Source organism: Coregonus clupeaformis, chromosome 21 (genome assembly GCF_020615455.1).
Source record: "Coregonus clupeaformis isolate EN_2021a chromosome 21, ASM2061545v1, whole genome shotgun sequence".
NCBI lineage: Eukaryota > Metazoa > Chordata > Actinopteri > Salmoniformes > Salmonidae > Coregonus > Coregonus clupeaformis.
In genome coordinates, this window is record NC_059212.1 from 1,209,953 (window position 1) to 1,225,010 (window position 15,058).

Sequence of the window (15,058 nt, forward strand, 5' to 3'; positions counted from 1 at the left end):
TAATTCCTCTCCCCAACCTACCCTCTGCCAAAGAGACAGCCCAGCTCATGGTGAAGCACGTCTTCAGGATCCATGGACTCCCGGTGGACATGGTCTCCGACCGGGGTCCTCAGTTCTTGTCCTGTTTCTGGAAGGAATTCTGCACACTCATTGGGTTGTCGGCCAGTCTGTCCTCCGGTTTCCACCCTCAGTCCAACGGCCAGTCGGAGCGATCCAATCAAGACCTGGAGACAACTCTTCGCTGCCTTGTCTCCTGAGTGGCGCAGTGGTCTAAGGCACTGCATCGCAGTGCTAACTGTGTCACTAGAGATCCTGGTTCGTATCCAGGCTCTGTCGCAGCCGGCCGCGACCGGGAGACTCATGGGCGGCGCACAATTGGCCCAGCGTCGTCCAGGGTAGGGGAGGGAATGGCCGGCAGGGATGTAGCTCAGTTGATAGGGCATGGTGTTTGCAACGCCAGGGTTGTGGGTTCAATTCCCACAGGGGGCCAGTATAAATTTTTTTTTAAATAATATATATGTAAGTCGCTCTGGATAAGAGCGTCTGCTAAATGACGTAAACGTCTGCTAAATGACGTAAACGTAAACGTTGTCTCCGCCAACCCCACCACCTGGAGCCAGCAACTCGTGTAGGTTGAAGACGCCCGCAATACCCTCCCCTGCTCTGCCACTGATCTCTCGCCCATTGAGTGTTCCCTGAGTTATCAGCCCCCGCTCTTCCCGGAGGAAGAGGTCGGTATACCCTCGGCCCAGATGTTTGTCCGCCACTGTCACCGTACCTGGAAGAGAGCCCGGTCGGCTCTTCTCAAGACCACCTCCAGGTATCAACGATAAGCGGACCACCACCGGACCCCAGCTCCCCGGTATCGTCTCGGGCAGAGGGTATGGCTGTCTAGTCGAGATCTGCCCCTCCAATTCCTCGCAAAGTTGTCACACGGTCAAGACTATGTGTCAAAAGGAGGGATGGTAGATCTTGTAAATAAATATTGGAGAACTGTGGGATTTACTGTGTTTGCTGACATTTTTTGTAAAAAATGTGTTATTTTTATGACTAACAATGTAGGACGTGGTATTTCTATAACCCACCCAAGGCCAGAAGGACCTTTTGAACATTTGATGATGGACTTCATTGAATTAACCCCATGTGAAGGAAACAAATATTGTTTGGTTATTATTGATATGTTTTCCAAGTGGGTTGAGGCATTCCCGTGTCGAAGAGCCACCGCGTGTACTGTGGCCAAAGCTCTCCTGCGAGAGATCATTCCAAGTTTGACCTGGGTAAGAGCACTCCTGTTGGCACTGATGAGTATGAGAGGTAGGTCTCACACTGTGACTGGTCTCTCCCCACACAAGGTACTAACTGGACGCCCTTTGAGAATGACTAACACTCCTTTCCCAAAAAATAGGTTAACCCTTCAGGGAATGGAGCAGGACATAGTGGCTTATTGTGTATCTCTTAACGGTGTTCTTAAGACTCTCTTCCCAAGGGTGAAGGCTTCCCTGCCGAACCTTGCAGAACCCTGAAACCAGGAGATGTCATTGTGGTCAAGGATCTACGAAGAAAAAGTTGGAAAGACCCCAGGTGGAGGGACCATACCAGGTTCTCCTGACCACATCCTCTGCTGTCAAGGTAGCAGAACGAGATACGTGGATACACGTGTCCCACTACAGGAAGGTGCCAGAACCAGGAAATTCAAATGGCGAGGAGGATCGGTGAATGCGAAAGGACCTGCTTCTGGATTGGTCTCACCACGATAGTGGGGATCGTCGTCTGCTTCCTGCTGGCCAGTAATGACCTAGAAGGATCCAGGGACCATCCCCAGCCAACAGGACTACCACAGGCCCAGAGTAGAGGCCCAGAAGAAGCCGGTAAGGTTGCGAGAGGAAAACGAGACTTCAAAGACACTATGAACTCATTTCTTTCCACAGCACAGATGGTGGCTAATGGCCTCTCCCCGAACACTTCCTGTTTGGTCTGTGGGCTAGGCCCACAGGGGGTAGGTGAAGGGCTCCCTTTATTGGGAGTCCCAGCCGGTGTAAATGAGACTTTGTCCATGCTCCCAGCACTTTGGTTTTACAATTCCCCTCCTTGATGACTGGACCTTATGACATTTTTTGCTTTTTATAACCAAACTTGTAAAGGTAGTTATAAAAGACCTTGTGAAAATAAAATCTGTCCCCTACCCATCCTAATATAAAGCTCATTGACTGCAGCCTGGTGTATAGGGGGTAATGGGTCTGTCTACCTATGTGAAAATGTGTGCAATTGTACAATGGACTCTGATGAAGAATCAAATTGCTCACTGACAGTTCATGATTTGCAGACGGGCAGACCCTCAAATGTAAGTGTGGTCCTCTCAGTGTATAACTTGGAAACAAGGAAATCATCCCCTAATGGGACCTATTGGTTATGTGGGAACAGCGCATATTATGTACTACCAGATAATTGGGCAGGAGTGTGTACTATTGGGTTCACTGCATGAGAGCAGTGCCAGATGACAATGAAAATCGTAAAATTATTTTCCAGGGATATCGTCCCCCTGCAGCAGGCAGGGGAAAGTGCTCACTGGCAGGGATTACTCATATTCAAACTACCCTGTCACGATTTACTGGTGTAATGCTCCCTAATTATGGAATGGCATGTTCCCTTATCAAATTCTAGATGTATCTAAGAAATTTGAGAAAGTGGCTAATGCTATGTCAAATTGGCCTTACAAAATCATGAAGCTCTAGCAAGTCAGAGAAAAACGTGTGCAATAATTGGAGATGAGTGTTGCACCTTTGTCCCTGACTCGTCTATGAATGTCACCTATTTAGCAGATAACATTGCAGAAACTGCTAGAAGCCACTCTGGCAATGAAGATAATGAGTGGGAGGTGACAGCTTGGCTGTCAACTATGTTTGGATCATGGGGTGTGAACCTTGCAAAATGGGCCATGTTGGGAGTTGTTGTCCTTGTGTGCGTGATAACATTGATTTCGTGTTGTAAGGCTCTGTGCTCTTCTTTTGTCTCATGGGTCTCAGCAACTATTATGTTCACTTCCACAACTGCAGGAGAAACTGTTAGTTTGATTGGGATAAATGAAAGGCCATTTGCTGGTGAGAATGATGAAGATAATGAGGACTATAAGGAACTCAATGAAGACCATGCTTATGATGATAGTATTCCCATAAATTGCGTAATGAAGCATGTGTGTAACTGTATGAAGCGAAGTTCTTAATTTAAACCATTCTAATGCAATGGTTTTACAAGTGTAAGGGCTATGGAATAAGGATCAGTTAGTAGTTAGATTGTACAACCCAGAATGTATGGTTTGAAAGGAGAAAGTGTCTGGTTTTATGTGTTGATTTCGCATTACTTTTAATATAAGTATTTTGATAGAACCTCCTTTGATAGTTTAAGCCATAATCTAATGCTTACCTTAAAATGTAACAATAGTTATCACAGAGTGATAAAAGGAGGGAGTGTGATGGAAATGTCCTTGTGTGTATGAACGTATGTTTAGCACAATAATAACCAACTTGGTTGGGTTCATGCGAGTGACTGATTGATTGTACGAAGGAGGAATCCACACTATCACTGATAAACAATTTGGCAGTACGCCCAGAACATTGCTCTGGGAACTATAAGAAGTATCTCAGTTTCAAGGTAAGAAGCCTGGTGTGGTATCAGTCAGTCTCATGCAGGAACCAACCATGCTTTATGACTTATTTGTGTAGCATTATAAAGGGACTGAAAAGGGAACGGCCCTTTTCAGAGTTTCATCAGGCTTGTAAGGAGTTTGTGAACCTCTCCGGCCATGATAATAAAGATTGCTTAATTTACTTTGAATTTGAGTCCTTAGTGGTGATTTTCCACGACACTTGATCTCAGCATATTGTGAATTGATGTGTGTCCCATTGACTTGAGTGGTTTGCTTTTACTTTGTAAATCAAGACATATGTCCAGGTCTGCCTGGATTGGTTTTAATTAGCATTTGTACTGTGATTGTGATTGCTTTCAGGTCCAGCCAGTGGGGGAGCCTGGGTGGAGACAGAACCATTTTACAGTTTTGAGCTGAATCTTAATTAAGCCTGGGACATTTCTCATAGGGAAGGCATCCTTGCACTCTGATTGGCTCAAGGTTGAGAACGTGTTCACCTACGGCCATCCAAGAGTCTACAGTGCCTTCAGAAAGTATTCATACATTTACATTTACATCATTTAGCAGACGCTCTTATCCAGAGCGACTTACAAATTGGTGCATTCAACTTATGATAGCCAGTGGGACAACCACTTTTTTTTATGGGGGGGGTGGGGGAGGGGGGTGGGTGTTTGGGGTAGAAGGATTACTTTTATACTATTCCAGGTATTCCTTAAAGAGGTAGGGTTTCAAGTGTCTCCGGAAGGTGGTCAGTGACTCCGCTGTCCTGGCATCGTGGGGGAGCTTGTTCCACCATTGGGGTGCCAGAGCAGCGAATAGCTTTGACTTGGCTGAGCAGGAACTGTGCTTCCGTAGAGGTAGGGGGCCAGCAGGCCAGAGGTGGATGAACGCAATGCCCTCGTTTGGGTGTAGGGACTGATCAGAGCCTGAAGGTACGGAGGTTCTGTTCCCCTCACAGCTCCGTAGGCAAGCACCATGGTCTTGTAGCAGATGCAAGCTTCAACTGGAAGCCAGTGGAGTGTGCGGAGGAGCGGGTTGACATGAGAGAACTTGGGAAGGTTGAACACCAGACGGGCTGCAGCGTTCTGGGTAAGTTGTAGGGGTTTAATGGCACAGGCAGGGAGCCCAGCCAACAGCGAGTTGCAGTAATCCAGACGGGAGATGACAAGTGCCGCTTTCTGTGTAAGGTAGGGTCACCGCTTTGATGTTAGCGGAGAACGACAGGGTGTTGTCCAGGGTCACGCCAAGGTTCTTTGCACTCTGGGAGGAGGACACAATGGAGTTGTCAACCGTGATGGCGAGATCATGGAGCGGGCAGTCCTTCCCCGGGAGGAAGAGCAGCTCCGTCTTGCCGAGGTTCAGCTTGAGGTGGTGATCCGACATCCACACTGATATGTCTGCCAGACATGCAGAGATGCGATTCACCACCTGGTTATCAGAAGGGGGAAAGGAGAAAATGAATTGTGTGTCGTCTGCGTAGCAATGATAGGAGAGACCATGTGAGGATATGACAGACCCAAGTGACTTGGTGTATAGAGAGAATAGGAGAGGGCCTAGAACTGAGCCCTGGGGGACACCAGTGGTGAGAGCACGTGGTGCGGAGACAGATTCTCGCCACGCCACCTGGTAGGAGCGACCTGTCAGGTAGGACGCAATCCAAGAGTGAGCAGCGCCGGAGATGCCCAACTCGGAGAGGGTGGAGAGGAGGATCTGATGGTTCACAGTATCAAAGGCAGCGGCTAGGTCTAGAAGGATAAGAGCAGAGGAGAGAGAGTTAGCTTTAGCAGTGTGGAGAGCCTCCGTGACACAGAGAAGAGCAGTCTCAGTTGAATGACCAGTCTTGAAACCTGACTGGTTTGGATCAAGAAGGTAATTCTGAGAGAGATAGCAGGAGAGTTGGCTAGAGACGGCACGCTCAAGAGTTTTGGAGAGAAAAGAAAGAAGGGATACTGGTCTGTAGTTGTTGACATCGGAGGGATCGAGTGTATGTTTTTTGAGGAGGGGTGCAACTCTCGCTCTCTTGAAGACGGAAGGGACATGGCCAGCGGTCAAGGATGAGTTGATGAGCGAGGGGAGGTAAGGGAGAAGGTCTCCGGAAATGGTCTGGAGAAGAGAGGAGGAGATAGGGTCAAGCGGGCAGGTTGTTGGGCGGCCGGCCGTCACAAGTCGCAAGATTTCATCTGGAGAGAGAGGGGAGAAAGAAGTCAAAGCATAGGGTAGGGCAGTGTGAGCAGGACCAGCGGTAGTCCATACCCCTTGACTTATTCCACATGTTGTTGTGTTGCAGCCTGAATACAAAATTGATTCAATAGATTTTGTGTCTCACCCATCTACACACAATACCCCATAATGACAAAGTGAAAACATGTTTTTAGAAATATTTGCAAATGTATTGAAAATGAAATACAGAAATATCTTATTTACATAAGTATTAACATCCTTGAGTCAATACTTTGTAGAAGCACCTTTGGCAGCGATTACAGCTGTTACTCTTTCTGGGTAAGTCTCTAACAAATGTCCACACTTGGATTGTGCAACATTTGCCCATTATCCTTTTAGAAATTCTTCAAGCTCTGTCAAATTGGTTGTTGATCATTGCTAGACAACCATTTTCAGGTCTTGCCATAGATTAAAAAATAGATATGTTAAACCTGTAACTCGGCCACTCAAGAACATTCACTGTCTTCTTGGTAGCAACTCCAGTGTAGATTTGGCCTTGTGTTTTAGGTTATCGTCCTGCTGAAAGGTGAATTAATCTTCCAGTGTCTGGTGGAAAGCAGACTGAACCACGTTTTCCTCTAGGATTTTGCCTGTGCTTAGCTCCATTCCGTTTCTTTTTTAACCTGTCCTTAATGATTACAAGCATACCCATAACATGATGCAGTCACCACTATGCTTGAAAATATGGAGAGTGGTACTCAATAATGTGTTGTATTGGATTTGACCCAAACATAACACTTTGTATTCAGGATAAAAAGTGAATTGCTTTGCCACATTTTTAGCAGTATTACTTTAGTGCAATGTTGCAAACAGGATGCATGTTTTAGAATATTTTTATTCTGCACAGGCTTCCTTCTTTTCACTCTGTCAATTAGGTTAGTATTGTGGAGTAACTATAATGTTGTTGATCCATCCTCAAGTTTCTCCTATCACAGCCATTAAACTCTGTAACTGTTTTAAAGTCATCATTGGTCTCATGGTGAAATCGCTGAGCGGTTTCCTTCCTCTCCAGCAACTGAGTTAGAAAGGAAGCCGGTTTCTTTGTAGTGACTGGGTGTATTGATACACCATCCAAAGTGTAATTAATAACGTAACCATGCTCAAAGGGATATTCAATGTCTACCAATAGGTGCCCTTCTTTGCGAGGCATTGGAAAACCTCCCTAGTCTTTGTGGTTGAATATGTGTTAATAATTGTATGTGTGGGGTACAGAGATGAGGTAGTCATTCAAAAATCATGTTAAACACTATTATTGCACACAAAGTGAGTCGATGCAACCAGTGGTGATTTTAGCATGTAAATCTTGGTAAATCTCATTTACTGCCTTTAAAAAAAAACATAGCTGATATGGCTGACTTGCTTAAACAAATGTGGTTTCTACTGACAAACTATGGCATTAGGGGACGACATGCGGATAAGAGGCAATCCGTCATTTCGATTAAGACATTAATGAGCGAGCTAGTACGGACGTAGTCAATATACCTATTTGTTTAGCACTTTTGAAATGTACAGCGACAGAATTCAGAACATGGGCCATTCTTACAGTGTTCTCCCTGTACACCAAATCAGAACCGTAGGCTAAATAAAGGGGGCATATAAGCAGACAATTAAAGCTCTTACAATATTAGATGATTACATTTCTCTAAAACAGGTTATAGGCTACATGTGCACCACCAAGTCAGAACAGTAGGTGAAATTAAGAGGGGAAAATAGACCAAATTATTAGGGTGAGGTACATGGGCTACTACCAGCTTACTACACAACATACACTTAGTATTACTTTCTTAGCTACAGTATACATATCTCCCTGGCATATAACATAATTTATGCAGCAGCATACAATACATTTTTGGACTCACCTTGTTGTGATGTGCTCACTTGAACAGGAAGGTGGCGCGACGGTCCTTTGTGGGCAAATTTTGTCATCAAAGTCTGGCATTCTCTGGATTTATGGTGCTTTCAAGACAACTGGGAACTCTGAAAAGAACAAGGTCGAATCATGATGACGTCAGCGATCCTCAGGTCGTGGCTCTAGAAAAAGGCCTGAGTTCCGGATGTACAATTCCGAGTTGGATGACCGTTCAAAATGTATTTTCCCAGTCGGAGCTCGTTTTTTCCCTGAGTCCCCAGTTGTCTTTAACTCACTGAAGTCAAGTTTTCGCAGTTCCGAGTTTACAGTTGTTTTGAGCGCGGCACAAATCATGCTTCATTGACAGCATGGCCAATGTTGAATGTTTATCATTTTTAACTTGGAAAATACAGTGGGGAAAAAAGTATTTAGTCAGCCACAATTGTGCAAGTTCTCCCACTTAAAACGATGCGAGAGGCCTGTAATTTTCATCATAGGTACACGTCAACTATGACAGACAAAATGAGGAAAAAAAATCCAGAAAATCACATTGTAGGATTTTTTATGAATTTATTTGCAAATTATGGTGGAAAATAAGTATTTGGTCAATAACAAAAGTTTCTCAATACTTTGTTATATACCCTTTGTTGGCAATGACACAGGTCAAACATTTTCTGTAAGTCTTCACAAGGTTTTCACACACTGTTGCTGGTATTTTGGCCCATTCCTCCATGCAGATCTCCTCTAGAGCAGTGATGTTTTGGGGCTGTCGCTGGGCAACATGGACTTTCAACTCCCTCCAAAGATTTTCTATGGGGTTGAGATCTGGAGACTGGCTAGGCCACTCCAGGACCTTGAAATGCTTCTTACGAAGCCACTCCTTCATTGCCCGGGCCGTGTGTTTGGGATCATTGTCATGCTGAAAGACCCAGCCACATTTCAACTTCAATGCCCTTGCTGATGGAAGGAGGTTTTCACTCAAAATCTCACGATACATGGCCCGATTCATTCTTTCCTTTACACGGATCAGTCGTCCTGGTCCCTTTGCAGAAAAACAGCCCCAAAGCATGATGTTTCCACCCCCATGCTTCACAGTAGGTATGGTGTTCTTTGGATGCAACTCAGCATTCTTTGTCCTCCAAACACGACGAGTTGAGTTTTTACCAAAAAGTTATATTTTGGTTTCATCTGACCATATGACATTCTCCCAATCCTCTTCTGGATCATCCAAATGCACTCTAGCAAACTTCAGACGGGCCTGGACATGTACTGGCTTAAGCAGGGGGACACGTCTGGGACTGCAGGATTTGAGTCCCTGGCGGCGTAGTGTGTTACTGATGGTAGGCTTTGTTACTTTGGTCCCAGCTCTCTGCAGGTCATTCACTAGGTCCCCCCGTGTGGTTCTGGGATTTTTGCTCACCGTTCTTGTGATCATTTTGACCCCACGGGGTGAGATCTTGCGTGGAGCCCCAAATCGAGGGAGATTATCAGTGGTCTTGTATGTCTTCCATTTCCTAATAATTGCTCCCACAGTTGATTTCTTCAAACCAAGCTGCGTACATATTGCAGATTCAGTCTTCCCAGCCTGGTGCAGGTCTACAATTTTGTTTCTGGTGTCCTTTGACAGCTCTTTGGTCTTGGCCATAGTGGAGTTTGGAGTGTGACTGTTTGAGGTTGTGGACAGGTGTCTTTTATACTGATAACAAGTTCAAACAGGTGCCATTAATACAGGTAACGAGTGGAGGACAGAGGAGCCTCTTAAAGAAGAAGTTACAGGTCTGTGTGAGCCAGAAATCTTGCTTGTTTGTAGGTGACCAAATACTTATTTTCCACCATAATTTGCAAATAAATTCATAAAAAATCCTACAATGTGATTTTCTGGATATTTTTTTCTCAATTTGTCTGTCATAGTTGACGTGTACCTATGATGAAAATTACAGGCCTCTCTCATCTTTTTAAGTGGGAGAACTTGCACAATTGGTGGCTGACTAAATACTTTTTTCCCCCACTGTAGACCCTTAATCCCAGATTTGGGACCACACAGCCACTCCACTGAATAGCAGGCTAGTGACTGCTTTGCAATGCTTGCAGTTAGCCACTGATTCTTTTCAAACCACTCATTGTTGAATTTGCGATTTCCAACTTGTTGTGTTATTTTTATGTCCAATGGCCGAGGGTTTGAAAAGGATTTGCCAGTAGATTGTCGACTTGATTCATGATGATGACTGTTAGCTTGCTAGCTAAGATTTTGAAAGTGTGATGTTGACATGATCAGTCCAATCAAAGCTACGGTAGATATAACGTGGAACGACATCATTTTATCTTGTTTTAGCTCCCCTGTAGTAACGTTAGATGGGAATATAAATGCACCTAAAAAATAATAGTATTCAGTAGCCATATTATTAATATGAATTAAAAGGGTGTTTCTATGGCTAGTTAGTTATACTTTTTTTTTTACCAATAAGGCACAGTTGAATCAATTAATTATTGCAAGAGCTAACTAAGCTAAGTTAGGCCTATCTTATCCCGATTTAGCTATCGATTTTGAAGGTTTAGCTAGCTACACTGAACAAAAATATAAACGCAACATGTAAAGTGTTGGGTAGAAACGCAAGTCCCTTCGCCTCCATCGAGTGTAATAATTTGACAAAATTGCCAAGTCTTTTGGATATAGCTAACATTAGCTAGGCTAATTAGACGTCTCATGGACCATCACAGCCAACACGTGCGACTGCAAGAAAGAAAACATACTAGTATTCTGCCAGCAGCACAAATGATGACATCACGTTTGTAAGGTAAAGAGGAAACCTTCAAAATAAAAGGCAGCATTTCAAAACATTGCAATGTGGATAACTCATTCAAAAGATGTTGCATTTTAATAAATGGCCACTTTCATTGTGCCAAAAAAAAGCAATAAATCATTTCTGAACACAAATAAAAAATATGGTTTAAAAAAATTGTTTTAAGACCAATTATGAAAAAATACTATGTTGAGAATATTGTCCTTAAGATAGAACATTTCTACCTGTCTCAGCTAAAGTGGAGTGGAAAATACTCAATAGGGTATCTACTAACCAAATATGTGTAGTTTTGGAGGGGGAATGTGTCATACATATCCAGCAACACTTAGTTCTCCACCCCCTCCATAGCCACCAATGCAATACACTGTTATAAACGGTACATGGGATACATTTTGGCTTGTAGAGAGAACTTTTCTACCTGTCCCAGCTAAAGTGGGGTAGGAAATACTCAGTAGGGTCTCTTCTAACCAAATATGGTTCGTTTTTGAGGGGCACTGTGTCACACGGCCTGCTGCAGCCTTTTCACTCCGCCCCCTAATAGCCCCCAATGTAATGCACTGTAATAGACTGTGCATGGGATACATATCGGCTTGTAGAGAGACAACTTTTCTACACGTCCCAGCTAAAGTGGGGTGGAAAATACTCAGTAGGGTCTCTACTAACCAAATATGTGTAGTTTTGGAGGGAGACTGTGTCGTACATATCCAGCAGCCAGTGCCGTAACCAGGGTTTGAGTTTTAGTGAGGTCTGTCAGGGGACTGCGTCGCACGACCTGCTGCTTGCTTTTCACTCCGCCCCCTCCATAGCCCCCAATGCAATACACTGTAATAGACTGTACATGGGATACATCTGGTTAGTAGAGACCCTACTGAGAAAAGCCAGCAGCAGGCCGTGCAACACAGTCCCCCTCAAAAACAAACCATATTTGGTTAGTAGAGACCCTACTGAGTATTTCCCTCCCCCCCAAAAAAATCAGCCCTGGCATTTCTAACACACCGGCCCATTCTTTTCCTTGAGGCCCCCACACCGGCCCATTCTTTTCCTCCACGCCCCCACACTTGCCCATTATTTTCCTTGAGGCCCTCATTACTAGCCAGATAATTATAATTTTGCGCTAAAACCTGAAGTTAGACAGGCATTCTGGGCAAAAATGGACCAGCCTATCTGGCATGCCAGATGGCCAGTCCGCCCCTGGTGCTGCTGGATATGTAGGACACAGTCCCCCTCAAAAACAAACCATATTTGATTAGTAGAGACCCTACTGAGTATTTCCCAACCGACTTTAGCTGGGACAGATCGAAATGTTTTCTCTCTACAAGCCACTGTGTCCCATGTTTTTATTTTTATTTACAATGACAAAACACACATCACGACAAGAGAGACACCACAACACTACATGAAGAGAGACCTAAGACGACAACATAGCATGGCAGCAACACATGACAACACAGCATGGTAGCAACACAACATGGCAGCAGCACAACATGGTAGCAGCACAAAACATCGTACAAACATTATTGGGCACAGACAACAGCACAAAGGGCATTAGGTAGTGTCGTGACGTGACTTTCATTAATAGGGTGACTGTTATTTATCGAATCAACTAACTATGTTTAATTGTCACTCGATTAAATTAATAATGTAACAATGAACTCATTAGGAATTTGGGGCACCACGGAAAAAATTGATTAACGAGTTACCATCTCCCAAATTAAAGTCTTAGAAGATATATATGTTATATATCGATAACAGTCACTTATTAAATATTTACCTCTTATCAGTCTCATTCTGAACGTCGCATAATCCTTGAACCTGCAAGAACCCTAATCTTATTAATGAATCAGCAATACACAAATTGGCTTATGTCACGTTTGTTTATAGACGGGACGGAACAAGGCGCAGCGTGATATGCATACATGTTTATTTGACTATTAAACACAACGACAAAACAACAAACGAAACGTGAAGTCCAAGGTACACAAACAACATACCTGACACGGAACAAGATCCCACAACCCACTAGTGCCAATAGGCTACCTAAGTATTGTCCCCAATCAGTGACAACGAGCGACAGCTGCCTCTGATTGGGAACCACACCGGCCAACATAGAAATACACATACTAGAATATACAACATAGACAATCACAACATAGAAAATCACACCCTGACTCAACATATAAGCGTCCTCTGCGTCAGGGCGTGACAGTATCCCCCCAAAGGTGCGGACTCCGACCGCACAACATACACATAACAGGGTAGGGACCGGGTGGGCATTCCGCCTCGGAGGCGGATCCGGCTCAGGGCGTGACGACCTCTCACTCTTCGCCTCCCTGTTGCGCCCCTGGTCTGGTCTAGACCTCGGCGCGTTGCTTCCCCTCTCCTTCCTCCCACTATACTCCAAGCCCTGTCTGGACCCTGGTGTGGGAGACCCCGAACCTGGAGAGGGGCTGACGTCTGGGTCTGGACTGGAGCCGCTGACCGGATCTGGACTGAACCCCGGTGAAGCGGATTGCTCTGGCTCCAGAGTGGAGCAGCTGACCGGAGCTGAACTGGCCACCGGTGGAGCGGACTGCTCTGGCTACGGAGTAGAGCAGCTGACCGGTGCCGAACCAGGCACCGGTGGAACAGGCACGGGCCGTGCCGGACTGGACACACGCACCACTGGCTTGGTGCGAGGAGCAGGAACAGGCCGGACCGGGCTGGCGACGCGGACCACTGGCTTGGTGCAAGGGGCAGGAACAGGCCGGGCCTGGCTGGCGACGCGCACCACTGGCTTGGTGCGAGGGACAGGAACAGGCCGGACCGGGCTGGCAACGCGCACCACTGGCTTGGTGCGAGGGGCAGGAACAGGCCGGGCCGGCGACGCGCACCACTGGCTTGGTGCGAGGGGCAGGAACAGGCCAGGCCGGGCTGGCGACGCGCACCACTGGCTTGGTGCGAGTTGCAGGAACAGGTCGGACCGGGCTGGTGACGCGCACCACTGGCTTGGTGCGAGGTGCAGGAACAGGCCGGGCCGGGCTGGCGACGCGCACCACTGGCTTGGTGCGAGGGGCAGGAACAGGCCGGACCGTGCTGGCGACGCGCACCACTGGCTTGGTGCGAGGGGCAGGAACAGGCCGGACCGGGCTGGCGACGCGCACCACTGGCTTGGTGCGAGGTGCAGGAACAGGCCGGGCCGGGCCGGCGGCGCGCACCACTGGCTTGGTGCGAGGTGCAGGAACAGGCCGGACCGGGCTGGCGACGCGCACCACTGGCTTGGTGCGAGGGGCAGGAACAGGCCGGGCTGGCAATGCGCACCACTGGCTTGGTGCGAGGGGCAGGAACAGGCCGGGCCGGGCTGGCGACGCGCACCACTAGCTTGGTGCGAGGGGCAGGAACAGGACGGCCCGGACTGGCGATGCGCACCACTGGCTTGGTGCGAGGTGCAGGAACGGGTCGGGCCGTACTGGGAACACGCACCACTGGCTTAGTGCGGGAAGCAGGAACGGGCCGGACCGGACTGGCGACACGCACCACTCCTTCTGCTGCCTAACCAGCTCCTCTCGCCGTGCCTCTACACTTTCCTTCTCCCTTATAGCCTCCTGTAGCGCCTCCCTCTGACCGAATAACTCCTGCTCCCTCTGAACCAATAGCCCCCATAACATGGTGGCCTCCTCTCCTAACCTGCAGATCCGCCCTGTCGCGGCCTCCTGCTGCCTCGTCGTCCACACCGTGTGCCCCCCAAAATGTTCTTGGGGTTGCCTCTCGGGTCTCCGTCGTCGGCACTCCTCTTCCCGTGAGGACTCCTCCGGGAGCCCCCACGAGTTAGGGAACAGAAACTCGTCGTCGTCATCCTCCGACTCCTCAGTATAATACTGTTCCCACTCCTCTTCCCAAGGTCGTAGGGACCCAAACTGAAAACCAACCGGGTGCAGTGGTCGGGGCTCTTCTCTCACGCTCCCCGACCACCCCTTTAGCCCCCCCAAAATGTTTTATTGGGGCTGCTTCTTGGGCCTCCTCCTCGGCCGGCTTCCGTGTTGCCGTTGCTCCTCTCCTGCCTGGGCATCTACCTTCGCCCATGGCCCTTTCCCCGCGAATATCTCTTCCCATGACCACAATTTGCCCACCTGTGCCATGGCTATTCGCTCCTCCTGGGCACGCTGCTTGGTCCTCGTTTGGTGGGATCTTCTGTCACGTTCGTTTATAGACGGGACGGACCAAGGCGCAGCGTGATATGCATACATGTTTATTTGACTATTAAACACAACGACAAAACAACAAACGAAACGTGAAGTCCAAGGTACACAAACAACATACCTGACACGGAACAAGATCCCACAACCCACTAGTGCCAATAGGCTACCTAAGTATGGTCCCCAATCAGAGACAACGAGCGACAGCTGCCTCTGATTGGGAACCACACCGGCCAACATAGAAATACACATACTAGAAAACCAACATAGAAATACACAACATAGAATATACACACCCTGACTCAACATATAAGCGTCCTCTGCGTCAGGGCGTGACAGCTTAATTATTTATTTAACTAAATTTACATTTACA